Genomic DNA, 26,819 nt, shown 5'->3' with positions numbered 1-26,819 from the left:
CGGCAAGAAGCCGAATAATAATGAGCGAAGGGCAGAAGGGGCGGGGAGTGGCTGCGAAGGGGAGTGGAAGAAGAAGAATGGTCGGAGCGAAAACAATGAAGTCGGTCAGAGGTTTCCGCGAGCAGGAATCCGTCGCGACGCGTGTCGCTTAATCGCGGCCCACGATAAAAAAGGGGTCCGGCGAAAGGGAAAGGGACATTTGGAGGGAAGCGGGGGCGAAACGGTTGCCGTCAAAACGTGCCAAACGAAGTGAAACGCATTCCCGGCGGATAAAAAGCTCGGGGAACCGGCGACGGGCGCGGGAATCCGTTGAATCCCGTCGTCCAGGAATCACGAAGGTAATCGTGTCGCGTTGGTTCCGTTTTTTCTGTGCCGTCCCCGTCGCCGAACACTCGGGAAATAATGGCATTCGAGGAACGCTTGCGCAGCCAGCCGGCTCTTGGAATCGCGCGGATCCTCGCCTCGGAACGATTACGCTTTCCTCGCAGCCGGATTCTTTGATTACGCTCGACACCCCCGGCTTTATGCGCGCCTATACTCGGCCGCGAGGTATTCCGAGCGCATCGTTAACGACGCCGGCCCCCGGGTAACGTCTAATGGTATCATTAACTCTTAATGAACACTTGCGCGAACTTTAATGACTAACGAGCCGGCTCTGTATCCCTGTTAATTCCTGGAAATCCCGGATGACTGGGACGCGTCGCGGCGCGGCGCGTCGCGTCGCATCGCGTCGCGCGCCGCCTCGCCGTAGCTGGAAGGGTAAGGAAAAGCGCGCTGGAGGGTGTGGGCCATTTACGAAGTTAGATTCCTCGGGTCTACCCTCTCCAAGAATCGGTCGCTTCCGAGGCTCGATCAAGAACCAGAGAGAAATCCTGCACCCTCGCACGAAATCAGCCAGAGATTCGATATTGGGCGGAAACGCACCCTCTTTGATTGGCGGAGGGTGCTCCGGCCTCGAACAATATCGAGGAACAAAAGTGCCGAGAGCCGTCTTAATTTTCCAGCCGGAAGCCCGACTACGCACCCTTCGGAAACGGTGCACTGCGGAAGATCGCGAGTCTAGGGGATATCTAGTTCTCTCGGATCAAAATGCTTCGAGCAACCTCAGAGCTGGGTTTCCTAGGATACGTCAGACGCATTTATGTCGACGTGACGGAAAATAATGCTTTCGTTTTCCTATAAGCGATTTCCGAATGTCTGTTTCGAAAACGGTCCGGACGCCACCATGTTGTGGTTAATTTCAACGTTTTACGTACAAAAATGTCCAAAGAATTGCTGCCGATAAGAGTTACGATAAAATTTATTTGTTCTATACTCGATCTAAAAGAAGTGCCTACTTGTTTCATTATTCGGAAAACCGGAAAACCGTGTTCATCTCCCGTTTAGTATACATCTTTAATATTATCTTTTTCTTTGTCAAAATTCTCAACAGAATTGCTTCGACATCTCTTTGTTCTTTTAACAGTGGCGATCCTAATCGCAAGCGACGAACGCATACGTCCAGCCGTTTGCGTCCGACGCTTATAGGAAATCCTAGTTTCACGCACATTTTCTCGCGCGAATAGCGAAACGATCAACGAGGGGCTGGAATATATTTTATTAAGAGGACCAGCTCCCAACTAATATCCAATTCCCGCTGAACGAGGGTAGACGAGCGAAAACAACCGGGCCGGCGACGAAAAGTGGATACCGTCGAGCTTTGTTCCGAATTCTCGGAAGTTCGGTTCACGGTCGAGCGGTGTGGAACAAGTTCCTCCGTGACGCGCCGAGGAGACTAACGAGGGTCGGTCGTGGCTTCGACGAACGTTATTTGTCCCGCGCAACTTCCCTGTAAATCAGGGGACCCGGCCAATTTCCCCCGCGGAAATAAAAGAAGCCCGCTCTCATTGGCCTGCAATTAATTTCGAGCCGGGGGAACGGTCCCATTCCGCGCGGCGAGGCGCGATTAAGCTGCGCAAGCTCCGGCTCTCGGCCGAACAAAATTCGGGCTCCATTCCGCGCTCGCACCTGCGATTTTCCTCGAATCAGAGCCCTGCGATCTTTAATGCCGCTGCGGAGGAACGTCAAACCGGAGGGCTGCTGGTTTCAACTTTAATACCTCTGATATTCATCGGGCTCTGGTTCTATTCTCTGCGCCGCTCTGCCGCCGACAAATCTCGGAATTGCACCGAAACTCGTTTTTTCGTGCGAAGCTAGACATTGTGTTGTTCCATTAATTCTGTTCACGAGCGCTGCAACTTTAATCGGTAGACTGTATCGTCGCTAGATTACGGATCTTCGTGTAAGCTCTCTGCGAAACTGTAATGGAGATTCGAAATGAATTTGGGAATATCATATGACCAGCGGGACTGACATATTGGGAAGCCTACTTTTTGTTTACAAGCTGATGGACGATTGGGGAAGATTTAATGGACAATTTAAGAAGAGCAGATACGGTTATTCGAGCCTTGCGGCTCGTTTTTATACTTGTCGGCAATCGGTAACTATAAAAACGAGTCGCAAGGCTCGAATAATCGTGTCCCCTCTTCCCAAATTGTCCATTTTTTGTACAATCCGAGCGTCCATTAGGAAGAATTTACTGTACATGCTATTCTCGTTACGCGAATCGTACCTTCTATGTATTTCTTGTATATTATTGCGAGCTCGCCTTTCTCGCACTATTTTTGTACATCCGCTATGGCGTCAACAAGAGTGTTCTTATAGCTAGTAGAATATATATGTAATTATTAACATGAAACTGTGTCGATTCTACTAAACCTCCAACAGATCCGTAGTCTCCTGACGAAACGAAGTGTCTGCATCAGTTCTCTGGAGCATCGCGCGAGATCCAGGTGTTCCCCAGCGTGCCCGTTCGGTCCCCGGCAGGTGTTGGGGTCCTCCCGTGGTGGTTTTCCGCGGGAAAAACCGCGGGCTCGGTTTCCCATGAATTAATGCCGCTTCGAACTCCGTAAACGAGGCTACTTCGGAACTCGGCCGGCGTTCTGCCAGGCAGAACGCGAGACCGCGTCATCCATTCTCGACTCGACGCGTTTCCTCGAGGGAAAGCGAGAGTTCTCGTTCTTGGCAAGGGGTTGGCTGTGTCGAGCAAGCCAGACTGGAAGGAAGCGGACGGGACGGCGCGATTAGCGGGAAAGCTTGCTTGTTCCCGAGCTTTTCCGAGGGGAAGCCCCGGTACCGCAAGAGGGATCCTGAATCCTGTTTCACGGGTATTTCGTCTTGGATCGTCCTTGAACCTAAATCGCCATTTCCTCGAACTTCTCGCGAGAGAACGGGGGAGAGCGCCGAGCGTCTTTGAACGGCGACGACTGGCCAATAAATCGTTCTTCGCTCTTCGAAAGCGTTCTCTATCTTATTTTTCTAGCCCCGGGATTATCGGGTTGTTTTCCGCATAAATCGTTCCGCGGAAAAACACGGGACTCCGATTGCTCCGGGAAAATGGAAAAATATCGGGAGCCTGGTTCGCTTAATCCTTTCGTTTATGATTTATTCGGCGACCCGCTCCGCGAGAATTATTCCTCCGGTTAATCGTTTTCTGGCGAACGAAGAAATCGCATATTCGCTGCATGTTTGCTGCAATAATTCGATATTCATGAAGACATTTCTGCCGTGTACTATAAACAGCCCGATCATCTTTATGCATTTATCGCATCTGCCCGCCTTGTGAAATCGTTTAGCCAGCGAAATAATGTTTTCCGTGAAAAACGGGGGCGTGCAGTCTAATTATACAGCAAGGCTAAACGATAAACGATAATTCAAGCACGATAAACGATCGGACAACGACACCACTAAAAACGAAAAGCGAGCGTGTAGCGGTTTTATAATCGATGATCCAGTGATTATCGAAATATTCCGGCGGAAAGGGAGCAGAAATCTGTCTCCGGTCAACCCCTCCGCAAATCGCGCGAAGCAACGAGCGCCGTGGTAAAGGTGAGGGTGCACAGGGGCAGCGCGCACCCCTTCCGATCGAGCCACCAAGCACCCGCGATGTCCGCCGGGCCCAGATTAAAGGGAGAATGTATACATTCGAAGAGAATCGCGCCCCCTGCTCGGCCTAACGATCCCTTCGGCGGCCTCTCGAATATCACACGGAAGGCCTCGTGTTCAACGACGTCGAACCCACCCCTGAATTCGTCGCGGCCTGTGAAAAACGAAGATCCGCCGGAGCCGCACCGTCTCCTTCCTCGGATTACTTCATTATCGGGAGCCGCCCACCGGCGACCCCGCCACCAGGAAAAAAATCCTAATCCCGCCGACGACGACGGGAATTTCTGCTCCTCTGTATTCGATTCTTCTCATTGGACACGCGAGTTTCCACCGTACTCGGGGGTTGGTTTCCAAGCTAAAAATACCCCGTTGGTGGAACCAACCTTTCGGGCTCCAGACACCTACGCGCTTTTCTATTTTTAATTCCCTCACCCTTTCGGGTGCTAATTCTGCCACGTACTATTCAGCGGATTTTCAAATTACGCGGCTAATTTGGACCGATCTTAAACTATTTATGGGCAATTGTTTGGTATGTTTAACGAGCTGTTAAGCGACAAAGTTGGGCACTATACTGCAGAGTACATTTTTTCCACAGTAGACGCCTAAGGGTAACATACGTTTTGGTACAAAATTTGAATAAAAATAGAAGTTGGTGTTTTCTTAAACGAAACATTTAATCCTTTTCGCTGTGAAGATTTTTCTGATGCATCTGTCAGCAACAATGTTTACAAAAATTGCGATTTTGATATACAAAATCGAATTTGAAATAAACATCGTTATACCGCTGTGACATTTTGTAGGATAAATAGAAGATTTCGTTATTTTATTTATGCATTTTACATGATTACATTACAGTATCAAAGAAGTAATAATTAAAAAGAAATGCCACCTTTACATGAATATGTGTATAGTATCGCCGTATCGGCGACATCCGAGCGCAGAGGGCTAAGTTTGGAACAAATTAACTCCGATAAATAAATAAATTGAGCTGCAGATACAATAAGTCTCTCGCCATGTACCAGTCAGATCAGTTGGAAACCTTAGAATAGAGATCTCTGAGTTCGGAACTTAGAATGCAGTTGAAGGATTATGTGCCAAATCCATAGTAATTCTGTAAATACAAAACAATATTATGAAATAGGAACTGAAAAATCAATATTTCTTACAATATGGCTTAATATTTCTTACAATATAGCTTATGTATTTTAACCTTAGTTTGCTTGTTTGTGCTATGAAACCATAGGCATAACCTTGACATAATCTTGATATGAAACCATAGGGATTTAATTGTCGTGTTTGGACAACGAAGACTCTCACCTATATTCTTACTTGATACTGCTGGGAAATCCAAGTCACCCTAAAATTAATTAATAACATGCACGCTTTATACAATTCCAAGTATTCTATATAGCAACTATTATAATAAACAACGGAAACGCGGAAAGTACGTGCATAGTATGCAGACGCCGTGTTGGGACCAACTTGCCTCAGCGTCATTACGGCGATAAATCGCGGCGTTGAATACCGACGAAAATAAACATCATTGAAATCAGGCTCGTAATGAATACAAAATTAGCCGCCGGATTTTATGCATTGATTGCAAAAATAGATGAGCGAAGAAATCAAACTGCGGACGTTGGAAAATATCCATTTTCATTTAACTTCCATCGCTTGATATCAACCCGGAGAATTATTCTCTCGCACAAAGACCCGTTTAATCGGCATTAATTTAAGAATTTCAATGAAGACTCAGTCTCCCACGGGTTAAGAGATAATTTCGACTAAATTTCCCCTCGCAACAGCTCTTAAAACGAACACCGGCGCCGCTTTTATCTCCCTCGAACGCTTTCCGCCGACAATAATATTCCGCGCGGCGATTCCCGCTAATTTACCACCTCACTAACCCGTATTTCGGTATTCCGAAGACATGCTAATTCCCGTTTGCTTTAGTCACGGTCGAAATCACGGAGCGAGGCCGCGTCAGCGAACGAGCGCGTGATTCTCGTTTAGATCAATAATAACTGCGGCGTGCGAGTCGCGGGGGTTGCTGCGGGGATCCATATTGACAGAAGTAATACACCGTTTATTGGGTCAGTGGATCGTGATCGAGGGCCACCTAACGAACATCCAGCTCGGCGTTTCGGCTCTCGAAGACAAACGAACCAACTCTCTGTCTCTCTCTCTCTCTGTCTCTCTCCTTCTCTCTATCTGCGATCCGTCTCTACGGCTCTCCGTCTCCGTCTCTGTCTCCACTGCCGCGGTACATCGGTTGCGGGGTGTATTTGCGGGCGAAAGGGTTGCCGAACGGAAAGGGAGCTGGAAAATTACGTGTTGCGTGTAACGAACGTTAAAGCCGGTAACATTGTTCACGGGGGATTAAAGCTAAAACCGCGGGATCCCTATTTCCAGGGGCGAGGCCGTTGCGGCCGCCTTCTTCTCTCCTTCGAACGCGCTTCCTTCTCGAAACGGACCGCCACCAGGTTGGATCGATTTCCAAGGGGGTGAATCCCGCCCTCTTCCTTTTTCTTCTACTGTTCCGCACACCTCTCGTGTCCCCGTGTCCCCTGGCCCCGCGCGGAGAAATTTCCAGGACGAACGGAGCCGGCAGAGATTGACGTTGAAACGATGAATCAGCGTGCACGGAATTTAAATAATGGCCGCCTCGGCAGTGTGACGAGACAAGGAGCCGGAGGACGGGCCGAAAATGATGACCGTGTGTGCCGGATCACGACCTATGCCACGAAATCCTGAGTCGCTGGAACTTCTGGCCTGGTGTACAAATTAATCCGGTGTCGTTCCCAGAGAAATTTCGCTTGTCCGACAGCGCGATGTGCCATGTTTCTCGATCCTACGGACGCTCGTCGTTCTTACTTGCTTCCGAGCACTTTGGACTGTTTTCGAGACGTTGGTACTAACTGTGTGTAATATGAAAAATATTTAAATTCGACGGATAATACGAATAATATCATTGACTTCTTCGTTCAGGATTTTCATGAATTTGAGAATCAATTAATATGTTATCAGAAACTAGGATGCTTAGTTCGTGTTTGCTTTGCATATTGTAATCATATTGTTTTCATTTCCATTTTTACTATTATTCTATTATTAACACTATGCCGCCCGGTGGCACCACGCTGGTGCCATGCCAAAACTATCTGTTGTATGCCGGTGGTACCACTTTGGTGCCATTTTCAAAAACTGAAATAACATTTGAACTATATTTCTTGGGTGTTAAAAGGCAGCAAACTAACTATAGCATTGTGCTTATTTAACTAAGAATTAAGTATGAAAATCCTTGGATGACGTATCTTAATTTTAGGAATTTATATTACCGCCATCTTCGAAATTTTTTCTTAAATCTAAAATTTCCAAGCTATTATGCCGGCGTCAAACAAAAGAATCATATCTAAGATCTGCGGACGGCATAGTGTTATTACCATTATTATCATTATTACTGTTATTATTATTCATATTATTATTACGTTGATTTTTTGTAGAGAAATTTAAAAAGCAACTGGCTCGCTCACGCTAAATAAATTAAATGAAATTAAATGTCTACGAGATCAAAGAGCTGCCGCAAAGATCCCACGATTCCTTCACCGAGGAGCACCGCGAGGATGAAAGCGGATTGCCCCGGTTGGGCCCTTAATCCCCGATTCGTACGAGTATCATTCGCATGCTGGAAATAGAAATGAAATAGGATTCCCGATAAAAGGGAAATTGGAACTTTTCCAAGCGGTAGGTGCCGCATTGGGCGTCGATCTTTCGTGAAGAAGCTAGAGCGGTCGTAAAAAGCGCTCGCCCTTTTGCTTGTCCTTTGTGCCTTCCACATGGGGATTGCGCGAAAGTGTTGAACGTGATTCTTGTTAAAACATGTACCTCTCCGAGACACAATTCCTCGATTTGTGACGCATGAGTCGCAGCCCTTGGAAATGTTTCACAACATCCGTTACATGAACACTACGATTCCACCGTCGTTATTTCGGAATTAGGCCCTTTCTCCTGGGACTAATCAAATGAAGAAATCAAATCACAGTAAAATTAATTCTTGAAAATACAGAAATGCTTTTAATGTGTTATTTTTAAATTGGATCTCGGATGGCAAAATGTAAAGCTGGCTCTGCGAGCAAAAAATACGGAACTACGAACACATCGAGAATATTGTCCCGCGAAACGTCATCCGTATCGTTGAGAACTTCAAACGCGGAGAATAATCCGAAACGTTGTTATTTACATTCGAGTGTGGTTCAATGAGATCGGCTAATGAATCAAACTTTCGTCCCTGCGGCTAAACCGGACCATTGTTGAAACACTGGAAGGAAATAACATGCTCCCCGAAGTGCGGCGACCGCGTGGAGAGTGTGCCGCTAGTGCAACCGAATCTACACAGTGAAAAATCGATGGAACGTCGCGTAGTTCGCGAAGCATCCGACCGAACTTCCACGAAGTCTCGTGACGAACGACGCGTTTCAGCTAGTTCAGCTCGCAGCGGGTTCTCGAAACCGGAACGTCGAAGTCAGCGGCACGCGTCTTCCGGCTTCTGTTCGCCAACCATCGAACGAGAAATTAACCCAGAGAAGGGATGGCGCGCGTTCCCGCGAAGATTTCCATTTGCCGGCAAATAATATGGTTCAATTTGCAGACTGCGCGCATTCTTCTCTCTGTCCTCTCCTCCCGCGTAACCTCGTTTCGTCAGGGACAGAGAGAGAGAGAGAGAGAGAGAGAGAGAGAGAAAGAAAGAAAGAGAGACAAAGAGAAAGAGAGAGGCAGAGAGAAAGAGACAGAGAGAGAGAGAGAGAGAGAGAAAGAAAGAGAGACAAAGAGAAAGAGAGAGACAGAGAGAAAGAGACAGAGAGAGAGAGAGAGAGAGAGAGAGAGAGAGAGAGAGAGAGGGAGCGGGACGGAAAGAAGTTGCGCGCAGTCGAATCGTGAGGGAGAAAGGGACAGAGAGACTTTGCATCGGGAAGGTTCATTTGTCTTCGATTCCCGGAACGCACCTGGGAATAGAAGCTTACCGCTCGTTATAGGGCTTACCGATACGGAAAGCCAGCCAGGCCACGCACGCAACCATCGTCGTTTCCGGTAACTTTGAGGAACAGAGGGCCAGGGGAGGGCTTTGACGAGACTGCTAATCGAAACGCGACCGGAGGTGTGCACGCGCCTCGCTCTGGCTTGCGAACCCGTCTCTGCCCGCGAATTTATCGCTTTACGCTTTGTTCTGCACGGCGGAACCGAATCCTCGCGATTTTACCTCGCCGCGTTTTTATGACCGTTTTCATCTATTTTACGGCGACGAACACGATAAGAATATTCGCTATTTAGTGGTGGACATTTTTGGTATTTAACGCCGGGTTTACGAAACAAAGAACGCGTATCAAATTTTCGGATTTACGACTGCTGAAATTGCACGGATACATTTGTACGGAATTTATTCAATAAATGTGTTTCATTGGACACGTGCTCTGATGAAAATCGCTAAATATCTGAATAAATATATGTATGCTTGCTATTATTATGAAACAGTGCATAATCTCTGTGATCGATGTATTTAATCAATAATGTACTGGTTTCGATTTTTAACAAACTTTCGGAGAAAATATTTTGCCAATAATAAACGGGACTTCTACGAGCATAAGGTTTCAAAGCTATCAGAAACATGTCAAGGAGTTTATTTTTACTCTAAACATTAGAACATCGTCTTTCATTTCCTCGCGAAAGAATCGAACAACTTTCCGAACGATCAAGAATTTTCGAAAATTTTACCGACTCCCTTGCGTGGTTTCGGAGTCATGGATATAGAATAGCACCTGGTAATTATTTTAGCAAATTTTAAAGATCGATCGGAAGCAGAGCTGCGTCCCAATGGCGACTGATGGAAGGGTTTCTCAAAAGCGCGGGCGTTTCAAGATAAAATAAGCTATTTCTTTGTAAGATCCATTTCCACGGCGTCGCAAATATTACTCGAAATAAACCGGGGGAATATATTAATACCACTCGCTGGCTGATTTTTTTCCCCGGCCGCGGGTTGACGTGCGGGATAACGAGTTTTTTTTTCGAAACGAAATTTTCATCCGCGTGTCTTCTGCGCTGGCGGGTTCGTTGACGCAGGATTCAATCTTTCCGGAGCATTTTTCAAGCTGCCCCGGAATCTCGGTCGAATAATATTTTTCCCCGACGACGAGCACGGATTTCTCTCTCTCTCCCTCTCTCTCTTCATCGCACACCAGGCTGCCTACTATCGCGACGGGAAGCATTACCAAAAATTCGCGGAGCGAAAACATGCTCGGCTTCTTTTCAAAGAGTTACGCGACCGAAGAATGGAAACGGTTATCAAGCGAATCGCCGTTCCGACGTCGGAATGCCGAAGTTCGTTGCATTGACGATTCCCTTCGTGCGCTATTGTACTTCGTACGAAATTTATGAAGCGTGATGGGATTCGTGAGAAAAAAAGACCGTGAGCGGCGTCGCGCGATAACCGATATGGGGGAGGAGAATGGACCCATGAGGGCTCGAATCCGATAACCTATCGAATTTTCTATTCTACACGAAACGCCCGAGAAAGGAATTTGTCCAATCTAGGGAACATACGTTCGTCCCCTAAGTTGCGTCCATTTTTATGCTCCTAGCGTCATACTAGACGAAGTAGTAATCGTTTTTAGGCTGCTCGATTATCCTTTAAAATTTCGCAGAAACAGGAAGATTCATTTGTATTTGGTGGACTACGTTAAAAATTCTGATACACTTCGCTCTACTTATCGAATGGAATAGTCTCCGTAATAGATTTATAAAAAAGTAACACTTTCCAGTCAGCCCCATATTATGCATATCAAACAATATTGGAAAACGCAGAACAATCTTCTTTGCTAATATTTTTTAGTTCACTCTACTTGAGCCGAGTGAAACAGCAGGTTTTAGTTATCTTAATTAGCATATTTGTACATGTTGAGCGATGCGATGATGTCGCTTAGTGTTATTCTTGCACTATTGTTAGATAAAGCATCGTTAAAAATAAATCTTTCTCGCTTACTACCCATACAAATTTTTCTAAAATTTTTATTATATTTTATTTGTTTAAAATTATGTTTATATCATATTAATTACCGCTTAATTAATGTTGCCCTATCGGCATAGATTTACAATTACTTCAGATATTCTCGTACGTTTCTGCAACATAAAATATCCTTCGAAAGAATCAATGAAACGAGGAATTCGTCAACTAGATGTCAAAATTAACTGTAGAAACACGCAATTACCATATTAATCGCGAGATCTATTAAGAAATATTGTACACGATCTTGTATCACGTGAATTGTATCAGGTACAAGTTATTCATTTGGTTCGCACACATTTGTCCTGCTTCTCGTCCCGGCATTGCAAACAACCAGGCACGTGCACCAGTGAGCTTACCAACAAAGAAAAATTCTAAACGTCTCTCGAAATTAAATCGTTCAGTTCCAACGTCGTCACGCGACGAGCATGGTAAAAAATATAGCCGGCTCGAAGCAGCGTTTGCAGAACGGAAATGCGAGAACGCGGCGAGGTCGTCGAACCGTCTAAGAGAAAGCTCGCCGGCAAAGAGGACCGTACAGGAAATTTTCATTATCGTCCCGATAACGCCGTGAAAACGAAAAGCTGGCAGAGCGTGACGCGATACAAGGATGCGAGTGGACCGCGGGCGAGACAGATAGAGCCCGGTAAAGGCAGGGAAGAGGGTGTAGCCGGCAAAGGGGTTGCGTTCGTTCCGCGAAAGGCGTTCATCGAAGCGGGACCGCATTCGTTCCGTTTCGAATATCAAAAACAATTCGCCCCACGGCGCGGCCGCACGTGGCCAGCCAGAAGGGTTGGCGGTTCCACGTTCGCGGCGAGATAGGGTGAGTAGATATTAGGCTGGATATCCAACGGGGATGACGGGGACCGACGAGGAACCGTCCCGAATGAGACGGCCAGCTACGCGATATTAAAGCACGTCCGGAATGTTGCTGCTCGTGTCGTTAAACACTCGTACACAGTATCTCTCGTCTTGTACCCCTCCCGGTTTTCCTTTCAACCCCCTGTCCCAGCGAGCCCCCGACCTTCATCCCCCTGCGTTATTGCGCTGTTTCGCGGAGGGGAGAAGATATTATACGGCTCGAATTGCCGTTATCCTGCGAAGCTCCTCGTAATAATGCGTCCGTCCTAATAACGGAGCGATAACGCTCCGAATCCGATCTGTTTCTCGATCTTAATCGGGGCATATCGATTCGACGAGCGGTCCCGGGCAACAAGTTTCCTCGTTCTCGGAAACTTCGCCCGTAATCGCGCTCCGCTGTTTCCCTCAATCTGCCGGATAACAAATTCCCTCTTCCGGAATTTCTTTCGGACGTGGCCCTTGAAAGAGATCCACCCGATTCTGGAAGAGACGACACTCTTCCGCCGATCGTAAAACCGTCGTCGCGTCGCGTCGCGTCTTCGACAGTCGAATTCCATTAGCGGCCGAATGATTTACGACACTCATCGGCGCCCCGATATTAAAGCGCGTCCGGAATGTTGATGCCCGCGTCATTAAACGCTCCTCCGACGTAATCTCCGTCATTTGCCACCCTCGCGGTTTCTGCGCCTCCGAACGATTCCTCCTTCTCCGCGGAATGGCGTCGGGAAATGGTATTCTGCCCGAATTCGAGGTCGCTTCCGGTGGCATTCGTTCCTCCGCCGCGTGGTCGTGGAAATTCTGGGGAATCGAATGGTTCTTAGCGCGACGTTGGCGGAAACGTATCGCTACCAATTTCCTCACACTTTTCCAAAGTGCGAAGCAATTGAAACGTTCACTTAAAACACCCGCTTTTCCCAATTTTCATGATCGTTCTTCAGTTTTTCTTTGCCACCTTGCTACCATCGACGAATAATCGTTGTTGATTCTGAAGTTAGCTTTATATCAGTTGCAAGTAAACGTTATCCGTGAACATGATCGACAGTGAAATCTAACATCGAATCAGGCAGCCATTCGAGTCATACTGAAATAAAAATTGAAATACAGGCTGTCCCAAACTGTTTCCTCAGCGAAAATGCAATCCGCTGCTTCGTTTACAAGTTATTAACGCAAAACAGTGACCAATATATCTGTATATTTACAAGGTGTCCCATAATTATGTTAACACCCGGAAAAAGGTGATTCCTGAGGTCATTTGAAGTAACTTTTTCTTCAGCGAGAATGCAATCCGCGGCTCCGTTTACAAGTTATTAACGAAAAAGCACTGACCAATGAGAGGCGAGTACGCCTAGCGCTAAGCGGCCTAGCCAACGAGCGGTCGAAGCTCAGTTCCCCACTCGCTTCCAGCTCCCCTCTGATTGGTCAGTGTTTTTCGTTAATAACTCGTAAACGAAGCCGCGGATTGCATTTTCGCTAAGGAAAAAGTTACTTGAAATGACCTCAGGAACCCCTCATTTCCTGCTTGTACAATAATTTTGGGGCACCCTGTTATATCACACATCTGTATTCATCATTCTAGCGCCGAACAGCGATATAACATTGTTGGCTACACTTGACAAAATGTTGCTACCTTAATATTTTAATAAACAACGGTCGCAATTCATATTTCTTCTTCCTTTATGGCTTATCAGGTTTTAAAAATGTTTAGAAATTTTATTCGAAACTTCGCCAGAAGTAGCAACTCTTTTGCTCGGTGCTAAAAGGATCAAACGATAAAAACCTGCAAATTTACACATGCTCTGTAAATTGTCGCCGTAACAATCGCCCTGAGCGACTTCAGCGGCGTTCAGTTTCGCAGGGAGCCTTTCGTTCGGTCCGGGAATGGGACGAAGTTTTTTAACCAGCTCCCGGAGCCTCGGTGAGCCAGTGATTTGGATTGGAGCGCGACCGAATCCGAAAGGGCCGTAACCTCTCTCGCAGAGGCGCGCCCTTGCACAGGATTCCATTAGGCGGATCAAATATTTATGAACCGCTTCGCGTCGGCGGCGGCCGTGGAAGCAGCGACAATAAAACGCGCGTGTTGTTTTATCGGGACAGGAGTAAAGGAGAGCGTGTACACGGATTTCACGCGTCCGCTGGCTGCCATTCGGCTTCCTCGGAGATAAAAAGGCTACGGTGGAACGGGGCCCGGCAAATAAACAAGCCGAGCTCCGAAGACCTTTCGTCTCGAGGATGAAAAGCGTTTCCTTCAGACGCGAGTCACTCGCGTTGTCCCTCGTCGGTGATCTTCGCTCCACCCCTGCTAATCCTTCGGCCGGCCTCTTTCGAATCCGACGGGAACGGGTCCCCTCTCGCGTCGCATCCAATTCCGATATTATCCATAATAAATAAGCCTGGAAGCGTCTACCATCGATCGGCAGAATTGTTGCGAGGATTCGTCATTCCTCAAGACCCGCGAGAGGTTTTCCGCGACAGCCGAAAGTCCCGGGCAAACAATTTTCCCTGTAAATTACTCGCCGAAGAGAGAACCCGGGTTACAAAGGGGGAGTTGGACGGAGGGCGAAAGGGAACGAGGCACCGATCGAACAATAGGTACAACCGCGGCGCGTTTTCCACGGGATGAAAGGAACGATCGATGTCGAACGGTGATTGGAAAACAATAAAGAAGAGGTGGAATGGAAAAATAACCGGGAAATATTTACTCGATAAATAGCCGACCAGTCGAAGCGAAACAACGGGGCCACTGACTCTCGACTGGTCCGCCGATCGGCTACCGTATCCAAGGATCGTTGATTTGAAAGCCGGCTGTCTGCAGCTTCCCTGCAAGCTCTAGCTGGCAACGAAAGCGGGACAGATTTTCTCCGTAGTGTCGCGCGACTTGGGAATCGATGCGAGAACCTGGGAGGCAATCGAAGTTACTTTTGTCTAGGAACGAGCGGCGATGAGAACGAGCCTGGAAGTGCTTTCTGAATTGTTCACTCGCAACTAGACTGCGAAGCTTCGTGCAAATTCGCATCAGCGTTAATTGTTCCTCGGAAAAATTAATGCAAACGTCACCGGAGGATTCTCTGCAGCAAATATAGCGCAATTAATCGTGCTCGTACTTTATTGCATTTAACGATGGATCCGAAGAAAGTAATCAATTAGCCGCTTTTTACGAGCATACTCGTTACAACATAAAATGTTGCAATTCATTCGTGACTCGCGCATACTCGTCAAACACAGTCAACTGGTTGAGAAGGATACGGTAATTTCTCTCCCAATTTTTATAGTTGTCGACAATCGGTAATTTTTTCCTAAATAATCATTTCAGAGGCAATTAATACACGATATTAGTTTAAATAGATTGTTTAAATACGGATAATATTGTTATCGTCTTTGAACAATTTTTTAAGAAATCCAAATACACAAAATAGAAATCTAAGAAGCAGAAAAACTATTTACGGACACTTTTCATATATCTAAGAAATTAGTGAAATTAGTATCGTAGATTAGGTTCGTATCTACTCTTCCCAAATTGTCCATTTTTGTGCGCAATCTGAGCGCGAATTAGGGAGAAATTACTGTACATGTTATTCTTTGTCAACGCTACTTTTACCGAACGTGTCGATAGACAACTTTGAATCATTTCTATTTAACGCTATTTCTATCGCAAGGATTCAAGGACATCTTTTAATAATTTCCAATAAAAATTTTCTGTTTTCTGTGTAACCATTTCTCGACATTAGCTATAGTCATCACGAAATTCATTCGGTAAACTGAATAATACAAAATATCGTAAAGATAGTGTCAGATTATACATTTTATATAAATATTGTATTTAAACGAAACACAAAGAAGAACGAACTTACCCAATATATTTACTGTAACTTAGGCGCTTTTCAAAGAAACTGCGACAGCTGACTGGTTAATAAATAACGGTAAACTATTGCGACTATTCCACTATGAATATAGCGAAGAAACTAAACTCGAGCAGCTTTCATCTATCGATACAAACGTACCCAAAGGGTGTTGTGACGTCGCGGCGCTACGGGGAAAATGGTGTGCCGCGCGGACCGGATCGGAGAGCTGTTATGTCTACGGGGTACAATGGAGTCGAACTTCGCGGGGGCAAAGGGGGGTAGAGCGTAGGGGAAAAAGGGAGGCCACGGAATGACGCATCATGGATTCGACGGGGTTACGCCGGCTAGAATCGTCGGTCTAACGAGACGATTTTCAATGGGACAATTTTCGTGGTACGCGAGGTTACAAACGCACAACGGCAAACGTGCCGATCGTGACCCTCTGGGACAGGAATCGGATGCTAGCGGGGTCCGGCCCGGTAGCCGTCGCTCGTTCAGCCTCGTAACGAATCGTTACGAGGCGGACACGTAAACCCTTGGCTGCGTGATGATGGCGTAACGCATGCAAATTCCTGAACAAATGCGTAATTAGCGTGTCCCGTCCGAGCGGAGACGTGTTCCGCCGACAAAAGAAGAGAAACCGGGCAGCGAGCGGAGTTGTTAAACCAACGAGACGATTTTCGATCGACCGATCCCCTCGAACAATCCGTCGTCCGTTTCCCCCCCTCCCCTCGTTCCGCCATTGTCGCGGACGTGCGGTTCATGCTAATGTTACCCCCGGCCAAATCGAATGTTTTACAAGGCTCATGCATGTTCATACGCGTTTTGACGGACGGGAATAAGTTACGCCCTCGATATGCGCATATTTATTTCGGCCCGTCGACGTTTCCGCGTGCCGCGTACGATTTCGAGCCCGAGAGCATCGAAGAAACTGGATCCGTGCACTCCGAGCCGAAACACACCGAGAGACCGCGCTGCTGCGTTCTCCTGTGACCCGTTGTTCTTTCGCGGGCCCATTGCATCGCCGGCCGCGGAGGAGGAAGTCACGAGCGAGCTTGCACTCCGACGACCCTAACGACGAAATTGCTAGGTCTCCTCGGTAAACGATACGAATAAATCAATCACGATGCCACCGCGAGTTATGGAAAATTAAACGTTGCTTCCGAGCCCAACTCCCACGACGCGAGTGTTCGTGGTCCGATAGATCCTCGGCGGTACGTGGGTTCCGAGTTTATTTCAATTTCAGTTACCCAGCTGATATTCATTTTAGGAAATATGTACATAGAATTACCTCCCATGTTGCAGCTTCAAATTTATTTATTTATTTGTTCATCTGCGGAAGTAATAGATCGATATACGCTATGATTGTCATCATGACACTAAGATTCTCTACAAAAATGGACAATTTGGGAAGAGGTGATATGATTGTTCGAGCCTTGCGGTTCGTTTTTATAGTTACGAATTGTAAAAACTATAAAAACGAGCTGCAAGGCTCAAATAATCGTATTGATAAATTTGTCTGCGGTAAATGCCTCTTGCCACATAGAAAAGGTATAATTAAAATTAAAATTGTTTGTTAAAAGTGTTTCGTTATATCATGCTCGAATGTGACAGTTCAGGATGCAAAACATCCAAAATGACACGACAATAACTATTGTTCCGATATACGCGAGTTATTGCGTCTAATATGTCGTACAAGAGCGTGGAAGTTTATTCTCGTAAGCTATTTATTTGGAAAACTGGAATCACTTTTGCAACCCAATAGTTAAGATGCGAGTTCAATTATGTTCATATAAATTCATATAAATTCTTCGCCTTAGAACATTCTTCGCCACATTGAACGCCACGTCACCGATATCTGGGTGACGGCTATGTTTCCGCAATCTTGGAGGTAATTTTTTATATTTATAAAAATTGAAAATATATAATTTATTATATTTTTATAAAATTTTGGAGGTAATTTATAGTAATTTCACTTGTAACACAACTACAACGAGAATAGACAATATAGGGTAAATAAAGGGACAATAAAGTATAAAGTAAACGAAAACAGACATTAAAAATATACTTATATTAATAATAAAATAAGATAATAAAATATAAAATAACAAATTATTAAAAACTAACAAATTATACTTATATTTAAATATGTTTTCAAAATATTATAACATTTTATTAATTACGATGGAATTCGTTAAAACATTTCAAACATAATTAGGGTGACTCTGAACACTCAGGACAATAAGTTATAGTCTCTCGTAAATTTTTTTATTGCTTCGTGGCGTCGGAAGAAACTCTACCGATTCACGCTTGGCGTTCAATGTGTTAAACGTTCGTATTTAATTCGATCAAGAGACTAAAAATCGTAAACGCATATCCAAGACGCAGTCTTACTAGCGTGCATTCGTACAATTGCCTACCATAGCTGAGAACACGAGAACACCAGGAGTTCGAATCGAAGCAGCAGCAGCAGCAGCGAAACAAATCGCAGGCCAAGTGGTTTAATTGGTCGCCAAGTGAATTACCCGACACAAATCTTCGGCCTCTTGTTTACGAGGGTCCCGGTTGATCGATGGGATCCTCGATTCCAAAGTCGCAGTCGCTTTTCCGCATGCGGCGCGGAATCCGGCTGATCCGGTGACGGTTTCGCCACCGCAGCGACGGCCGGGGACTTATCCGAAGGGAACGGGGATCCATTAATAACCGGAATCAAGTGAAATTCAGGTCGGCCGCTGAATCACTCGCATGATAAACGAGGAGAAGCTTTTTGGGAAGTGGCGGCCGTTTTAAGCGGCGAGAGAATACGTCACGGCCGAAAACGGGGGAAAGGGTGACATTAAAATATACGCTAGACGGGGCACGGTGGCGAACGGTTATTTATGCCCGGAACGGACCGCGCGCTTTTCGAATCCACGGACCGCTCCGCACACGGACAGCCCTTGTCCGCAACAACCCCGCGCCGATCCGATACACGGCGAACATAATATCCGCACGGTCACTGCGGCGCACGAGATCGCATTACACGATATCGATTCCACGGGGTCGAGCACCAGAGACAGACGATCCTTCCCCTTTTCTCCGTGGACCCCGCGAACCTCTCCCCCCGTCCCGCCCCGCCGCCGACTCTTCGTCGACCAGGCTTCATTAACCGAGGCACGCTAATTAATCGAGACACGCTGCTCCGCGGAATCAAGATGCTACGAAACCGTACCGAACCGAGCGCCGTTTGTACCGCGGACCCGAAACTCCCGACGGAAGCGAACCCAACGAGGCGCCTTTGCGTCGCCGAACGATCTGATATAGCCACCGGGCTACCTGCGATGCGCGGCCACCACCGCGGACGATAACTCTCGCTCTGTTCTCCGATCGGGGCTTCGATTTCGGCGGAGCTGATCGCCGCTGGTCCCCGCGTGCTCCCACACTTTTCTTTCTCCATTTGCGTCGATCGGCGTCGATTGCTGCTCCGAACGGTGGGCCGCGCGTCAAGTGCCGATGCTGCTTTTCGCATCGCGATGTTAGTTATACCAAGTTATATATATAACTGCTCTTAGATGACCTCTATTATCTGAGGATTTATCGAATATAGACAGATTTAATAATGTGAACATTCTTTTGAAAATGGTGTAGCAATTTTTAGCGTCGCCTCGGAGTCGTCACTCAAGTGCAAACGGTTGAAACAACAATTTAGCCAAGTATGCTTTGGATAGTTTATAATTTTATTTAGCACTCTATTTTAATGCACTTCTCGAGTGATACAGATCACTTCTATATATTTTATAGAAATAATATATTATATATATTATATATATTATTTTATATATATATATATATAATAATATATTATATATATTATATATATATATATATATATATATATATATATATATATATGTATATTATTTTCACTCGTGATCGGTAACTTAACATTTAAATCATGATTTTCATCCTCGGGATCACAATAAACGCGGCTCTCGCTGACCGAGCGTGTTAAGAACTTAATTATTTTACAAATAACTTTATAATAAATCTCGATTTGTTGACACGTGTTACTCTCCGTATCATATTCGATAGACAGAGAGTGAGAGCACGAGACGCTTCTTATTTAACTTCTATAGTAAAATCGAAATTGCCATCGTTGTAAATTATCTGTTTCGTGTAGGAATGAATTAGCGTTAATCAGCGTAACTATGAAACAAATCATGACGCAACGTGGGTTAAGCTTGTAAAAGACCCGAATCAACCGAGCACAAGTTAAGGCAACGAGGCCCGACTCGAGAGATCAGTATCTCGCAGCTACCGGGCGTCGTATCTTCGATGGATACCCCGCCAGAAATGAACCGTACGTTGCAGCAAGGCTCTCGTTCGGTCCCGAAACCCGCTTTACTGCGCCGCATCCGGAGGCAGTCATAAACCCGCGTGGTTGTAAAGCTCGCGACTATCCCGACTTTCGCGAGAGCTCCGCAGCTAATTGTCGTTAGACGCACGCAGACGTTTGGCCCCGGCTGATCCGCTCTAAGTTCTCTTCGAAGATCCGTGGCGGGCCGCGCGCCCGCGCCAACTAATTACGGAGTACTGCGAGGCGTCCGTTTAACGGTGTGTTTTACTTCCGAATTACACGCGAGCCTAGTTGCCCGAGCGGTGTACAAGCATCGCCGGAAAGGGGAGCGTATTCAGACACACGGGACACGTGCGTCCCTTCAAACAGAACGCGCTCGCGTTGGATCCCGCGAGCGGCTGCGAGAGTTTGTCGTTTCTCTGGCTCGCAATTGCTGCATGCTGCAGCCTCCTGGATGCTCTCTCTAGCATGCAGTCTCGTCACGGGAGAACGAAGCCTCGCCTGTCCTAGATAAGACCGGGACACGTCCGGGACTCGTCCGACTGTGGACACCGGGATGGTCGAGTACGCCGGATAACGCGGACTCGGTCAGTCTGCCAGCTGAAACCCGATAGGAGTTTCGAAAGCAGAAACGCCGATCCATAAACAATACCGCGATGGTATCGCCGGGCCGTTGCTCCGCGCGGCCGTGAGGGAATCCACCGATCGATCGATCGATCGATCGATCGCCACGCGTACGGCGCTCGCAACCGAGAGCCACCCTCCGATTAATTGGTATATAGTTTCCCGATTTCAGGCCGTGCCGCATGCTCTCGTAAACCGATCGCCCGCCGTTGCGTAATTTTCTTTATAGCCTCGGCGGAATGCTCGCCCGTGGTCTAAGACGAGCAAAGTTGATTAGGCTTTAGCGATCTCTCGACCGTCCGTCGGAACACCCTAGAGACTATTAACCGACCAGCATGGACATTTCCGGAGACTTTACGGCTGCTCGGATTCACTCCACCGGTTCCTTGTCTCCGAATGAATGTTTTGATACGATTCAGGTAAATCGTTCGCGCTAGACGCGATAGAAACCGTGGGGATATCATTGAATTGCAACAGATCTAGAAAAGGGTGGACTTTCGGAGCAAGCGGTACAATGGAAGATCGATTTTCTGCGATCCAGGTGGTGTCTTTAATTCGTGATTTTATGTATTAACGCTGAACTTATCGTGCCGGTGAAAATGTCTCGAATTTTGTTCTTACGAAATTGTTCCAACCCTCCATAGCATCGATTTCCATAGCATCGCGCAGAATTCAGCCGTACCTAAAAAGTTAAGAGCTAAATTATAAAGACATTGTCACCGGAAATAATGGAATACGTCTCTTAATTCCCAGCGAACATTATGACAAAATGTGGCTAAACGATTAAATAAATTCAGTCTGATTATTCTTATGAAACAACACGCGTCGGTCGCTTTTAGTACTCGGTAGGTTTATCGTTAAAGGAACGCGTACAGTAAAAGATTGCGCATCGTGCAGGACAAAAATGGACGAACTATGGCCGCAGGATCTTCTGTGAGATTATTTCTAAAAAGTCTGCGAGGACACGAAGCTTGTAAATGAAACGGTCTCGCAAACGACCTATATCGATTAAAAGTTCGCTTTCCCGCTAGAAACTGCGACGGTGAATAAAAGCTCCGTGAACCCGAAGCGATGGTGGTCAAGCAATAGGAGAGCCACGACTTTTGCGAGATCGGCAGATTATCAGCGTTTTATTTCCTCGGGAACACCTCGTTATCAGGAGCGGAAGCGAAAGAGTAACGAAGTTAATCGTCAATATTGGAAACGAGCGCACCGTGACTCATTTTCCCAAGAAACCGGTGGACCGGATGAGATCATCGGGGGGATCACTCCCTCGTACCCCATCCCCGGAGCCGGGTCGCGTATCCCAGCCCCCTTTCCCCGGCACACGATACACAATTCCATCCGGAATTTACGGCCGTTATTGCTCTCGTGGAGCCACGCGTTCAGCTATCCTCCAGGATTCCATTAATTGGATCTGGAGTCGGGTTACGGGTTTCTGTTCCGTTGATGCTGAATCAGAGCAGTCGTAAGTACCGCGCTGCAGGTTTGTTGAAACGTATGCTTTCCCGCGCGGCGAATATCGCGCTACCACCCCATCCGCCGCGTTCGCCGATATCGGCGAAACTTGCTCCGTGGTGGCCCGAACAACAGGGACCGGCAGGATGCGTCCGCCTTTGTCCGGGTTTCACGACACGCCGTTCTACTCGCGCGAACTCATAATTATTTCCGAACGTTGTTTTACGGTTCAGCCAAGCTTTGTAAACTAACGCACCTCCGGTGGCCACTTGTATCTCTCTTCGACCGATTTGAAAGCAAGCGGGCACACTCTCTCGCCGATTTGGGCTTTTGTCCTCTGGCTTTGCTCCACGATTATTATCGTGTTACGCCTGTCAGCCTCGCGCAGCGGGGCTAAGGTTCACTTTGTTCCAGAATATAAATACAGTAAAAAGAAGTTGGATTCTTTCGTTATCAAAATCTAGGAATGGAAGTACACTAATTTCTCCCAGGAATGTTTGTAGTCGGAATCGAAACACGCAAATCTGAGAATGCCAAGTCGCGCTAAGACACAATTCATCGAGCCTCGCGGCTCGTTTCTATAGAAACTCGGGGCAATCAATATGAATACTTTGTGCACATTAATATGAATACTCGAAGGCAATTCGGAGGCCACGTGCCACGATTCGACCGTCACGCATCTTGTAGCTTCGCGATTTTTCTTACCTGACTCACACCCAAAACAGATAATTTTGTATTATTGTCTTTCGGAAATTCGCGTCGCGTGCTGCATCACGCGCTTGACCGACTCCGTCAACCCTTAGCATCGAAATTTGCAGGGAAATTCGCAGCAACCCGAAATTTGGCATTTCCGGAAGGAATTACTGTATTGTTATTTTGACTATGTTAGAGGATTGATTAAAGAATCTATCTGCGCGTTGAGCAAAAATACCCGTTACTGAATTATGTAACTCTGGACAGCTCGAGGATCTGGACAATAAGAACGACCCACGCACACACGCACACACACACACACATCTACATATCATGCAAATGTTCCGAACACAAGTGGTTAGAAGTAAATAGAGAGACGTCGCGATTCATTCTGACAGACTATTTCACATGCCTGTCACATCTCTAATTAAAGTTTGTACCTAAACGTACTTCGTTACATTGTTATCGAAAAGGTCACCCCTTCGCAGCAGGCTGGTGGCTGTTATCGCTTCGTACAATAGATCCAGTGGCAAATGGTCTCGAAATTTCGTCCGCCTTTTGTGTAAGTCTACCTCTACGTAGCTCTATATCGAAAGGGCAGTTTCTCCTCTCGCAGACACTAGACTTTCCGTGCGGAGCTGACACATTTGTTGCTCGTTTCTCGGTTCTCGGTTCTGGCTCCCACGCTCAATCTTCGATCGCAGGTGCCTTCTTGTCTCTCGTGTCCACCGTCTGGAATTCTCCGGCTCCAGATATGAGAGAGAGAGAGAGAGAGACTTCGTCCTTCGTCCTGGCCGACGGCTAGCCGCAGACTCGCGGTTTTATCGAACAGAGGACGTCGGCTCCCTACGGAGTTGCGTCGGTTTCCGGGCAAAAGGAGCAGGAATTTCGCCGGGCAAGAAAAGGTCCGTGACCTTTTCCACGAAACGGAGGCGTCCGACACGTTCCGGAGCAAGCTCGATATTCGCCGGCCTTGAAAAGAATCGTTTAGCTCAACAAGCAGCGCCGGGTGTCGCCGCCCTTATCGCTCGTCGCGAGCGAAATCTCCGTCGAGGAAGGGACCATGCATCATCGCCGGCTGCCTTTATTTGCCGAATTCCTCTCGGCGGCGGGGGAGGGGGGAAAAAGCGCGAGTTAGACGAAGGATCCGGCGGAAAGGAATTCTCTGCGGTCGGGACGCTAAGCTCTCGGCTGAATCCATTAGCTGACGCCATTAATATCCCGGTAATGATGAGCGATGAGCCGGCGCGAGATGGAGCGGCGTCGCGGGGAGCAAGACAAGTCGCGTCCCTAAGTGCAGAGGGGGTTGAGGCCGGCGATTCCCTCATGGGGGACCATGAGCTCCCTGAGTCCGCGATCCTATCGAGCCACCGCGCGAGACCTTTGATAAATGCTGCTTCACTTGGCCCGTCGCCAAACACCACGCGCCACGGTATTCCGTCGGCTCCTCTATTCTGCTCGCCGCGCGACTTATCGATGTAATCAAATCGCCCTCTGCGGCTTAACAATCGACTAGCGAAACTTTGCATCCGAATTTATCTGCGGAATTGCTGCCGCGATCCTCGATCTATCGGCTTCTCCGAAGTCGTGCCCCGGTTCCGAATTCGGAAACTTGTAACCCTTTGGCGCCAAACGTTATCGATACATGTTGGTTCATTAGAGAAATTCCGTTGCTGCAGTCTTGCACTTTGTTCCTTATAAAAAGGTTCGGATAGTCGAGGTTCCACTCGACGAAAATAAGTTACCTTAAATTGTAATGTGTTTGGCTTCCTCATTTCCGTCGTAAATGCATAAAAACCGAAGACAATATTGAAGAAACGAAGTGAAATTCTTAGTTGCTAGGTTTATGATTAACACTTTAATGGCTGCTCACTCATGTGTGTGATGCTTTAATAATTATGTAGGCGATTGCTTTTATAATTATCACACAAAGGAAAAATATTAATTATGTTGTATTTTAATGTGTTGTCATTGTTGTTGTTTTATGTGTATGCTCGCACATTTTGAATTATTTCATGAATTTACATAAATATTGCCGGCCCCTGGCGACGTTTGACTGCGTAGACGTGCGTTCATTAAACTGTTAATGAATGTCAATAATTTTTTACTCAGAACTCGACATTCGTATGGCATAATAAATATAGCGTTTTATTTTAAAAGACAAAGTTGCCCGTCAAATATCCGACACACGCTTCCACTTATTAAATAGATAAATAACCATGCAACACACACACACACACACTTGTATACAAAACCGTTTCGTGCAGCACACACTTTGGAAGTTATAGATATGTGCAAGTTGCGTGGACTACCCTGTACATGTATATTACCTGAAATGACCTTTTTCTCACCTAGAATGAGCATTCGTTCCATTGTGCACCGGTGAGAACGATCAACGTCGTCCTTCTGAAACGCGGACCAGTTCCGCAATCTCTTTTTGTACACCTAATGCAGCCGGAGTAATTCCTGCAGCTAGACGCGATAACGAAACCGAGATGAGAATGCATCGCGGGGGGATCGCCTGCGTCTCCCGATCGGCGCGTCTCGCTGGCGCGGAGCCAGCCGACAGAATACCCATCGACTGACTATAATGCTCGCGGGCGTGCTTATCGATACGCATTAAATCGGCGGTCCCGAAGCGCGTCGTCGCTGCCACCCCCGGTCCACGGGTCTCGCACCTTCAGGTAAATGAGTCTCGCGTTCACAATGCGTCGCCGATCGATCTCGCGACAATGGCCACCGACGGAGGCGGCGGCGCCGTCGCCGACGGAGGAAGTTTCTCCGGCACGGAGAGATCTTTCGCTGCGAAATCACTTTCCCTTTTCGCAGGCGCGACACGTAACCTTCGCCCCGCGTTCTCCCTCCGCCACGGTCCTACGGGCTCTTTTTCAGAAGGAGGACGCGTGACGAGCGTTTTTCGTGGAGCTTATGCTCGTCTGCGCGAGTCCTCGCGACGAATCCGAGCCGACGGGACGCGAGAGGCGCGCCGAGATCTTGACGTGAATTTCGAGGAAGTTCTATTCTTGTCTGATCCGCGAGCTTCCCCGTGATCCTTTTCGAGATGATGCGGGGAAGTTTGATAAATGGAGCGCTGCCGCGATCGTTGTTAAATCACTATCCATGGATCTCGAATTGTTCGTTCGCGACGTTGTTTTAGCGTCGCCGGTCCGCTTTAAAAGCCACCATTTCGGTTTAATTGTGCTCTTGTTACGGGGATGTATAAATTTTGGATAATAGCATCAATTCGCGTGCACATTGCAATCGAGTTGTAGATAAATTTCCACCTTAACTGGTTGTCAACTTTGGTCCAATTTAGGTCGCAAAATATTAACGTGCCGTTTACCTGAACGACACTCCGGGCTTGACAAAATTAACGTTGCTGATTTAATTTTCCGTCGGCAACGGTTGTTGCTACAATATTGTAATAGCAGTCATTGTTATTACAGCGTTATTGCATCAGATTACGTAGGATTATTAAAGGTCCTAGTTGGAACAGTTTATTGCAACCGTGTCCCGTTTGCGATCTAGTCGAAAACAAATATCTTTGAAGCGGGCCGCTGTTTTACGCGTTGAACAGCTGTTTCGAAGCTTCATATACAAGATATGTTAATAATAACAGATCGTTGGGACATATCGATTAATCTTGGTTGCGCTAGTCGATGTCGAGGCGTCGATTGCGACTACCGTTCAGTCATTCGTATTCGTTCAACGAGCACTCGCATCCGCTCCGAACACCGCGATAAACGATGTAATTGGCTGGAGTGCCGGATTCCAGGGCAATATTTTACAACAACTGGACTCTCAAGCGTACCATTACTTTTCAGTGTTTCGCGGAGTTGCGAATAAACTAAGAATCTAATCAAATATTCATTTGTTTTTTAGCATTCCCCGCATTTCCATAATTGCGTAAAATCCGCCGTTTAGCAATTTGCATACCGCCCGCGGACCCGTATGCAAATTCCCGTTTCCCTGGACT

At 46.9% G+C, this 26,819-nt stretch overlaps 1 protein-coding gene across 2 annotated transcripts in view; it reads left to right on the top strand.

The window, feature by feature from the left end:
- pxb (putative Hedgehog signaling attenuator pxb) overlaps positions 1-26,819 on the top strand; it is a 508,778-nt gene that overhangs the window by 422,022 nt on the left and 59,937 nt on the right. The window lies entirely within an intron of this gene.

This window comes from Megalopta genalis, chromosome 2, assembly GCF_051020955.1.
Source record: "Megalopta genalis isolate 19385.01 chromosome 2, iyMegGena1_principal, whole genome shotgun sequence".
In the NCBI taxonomy this organism is placed as follows: domain Eukaryota; kingdom Metazoa; phylum Arthropoda; class Insecta; order Hymenoptera; family Halictidae; genus Megalopta; species Megalopta genalis.
This window is presented reverse-complemented; position numbering and strand designations above follow the sequence as displayed.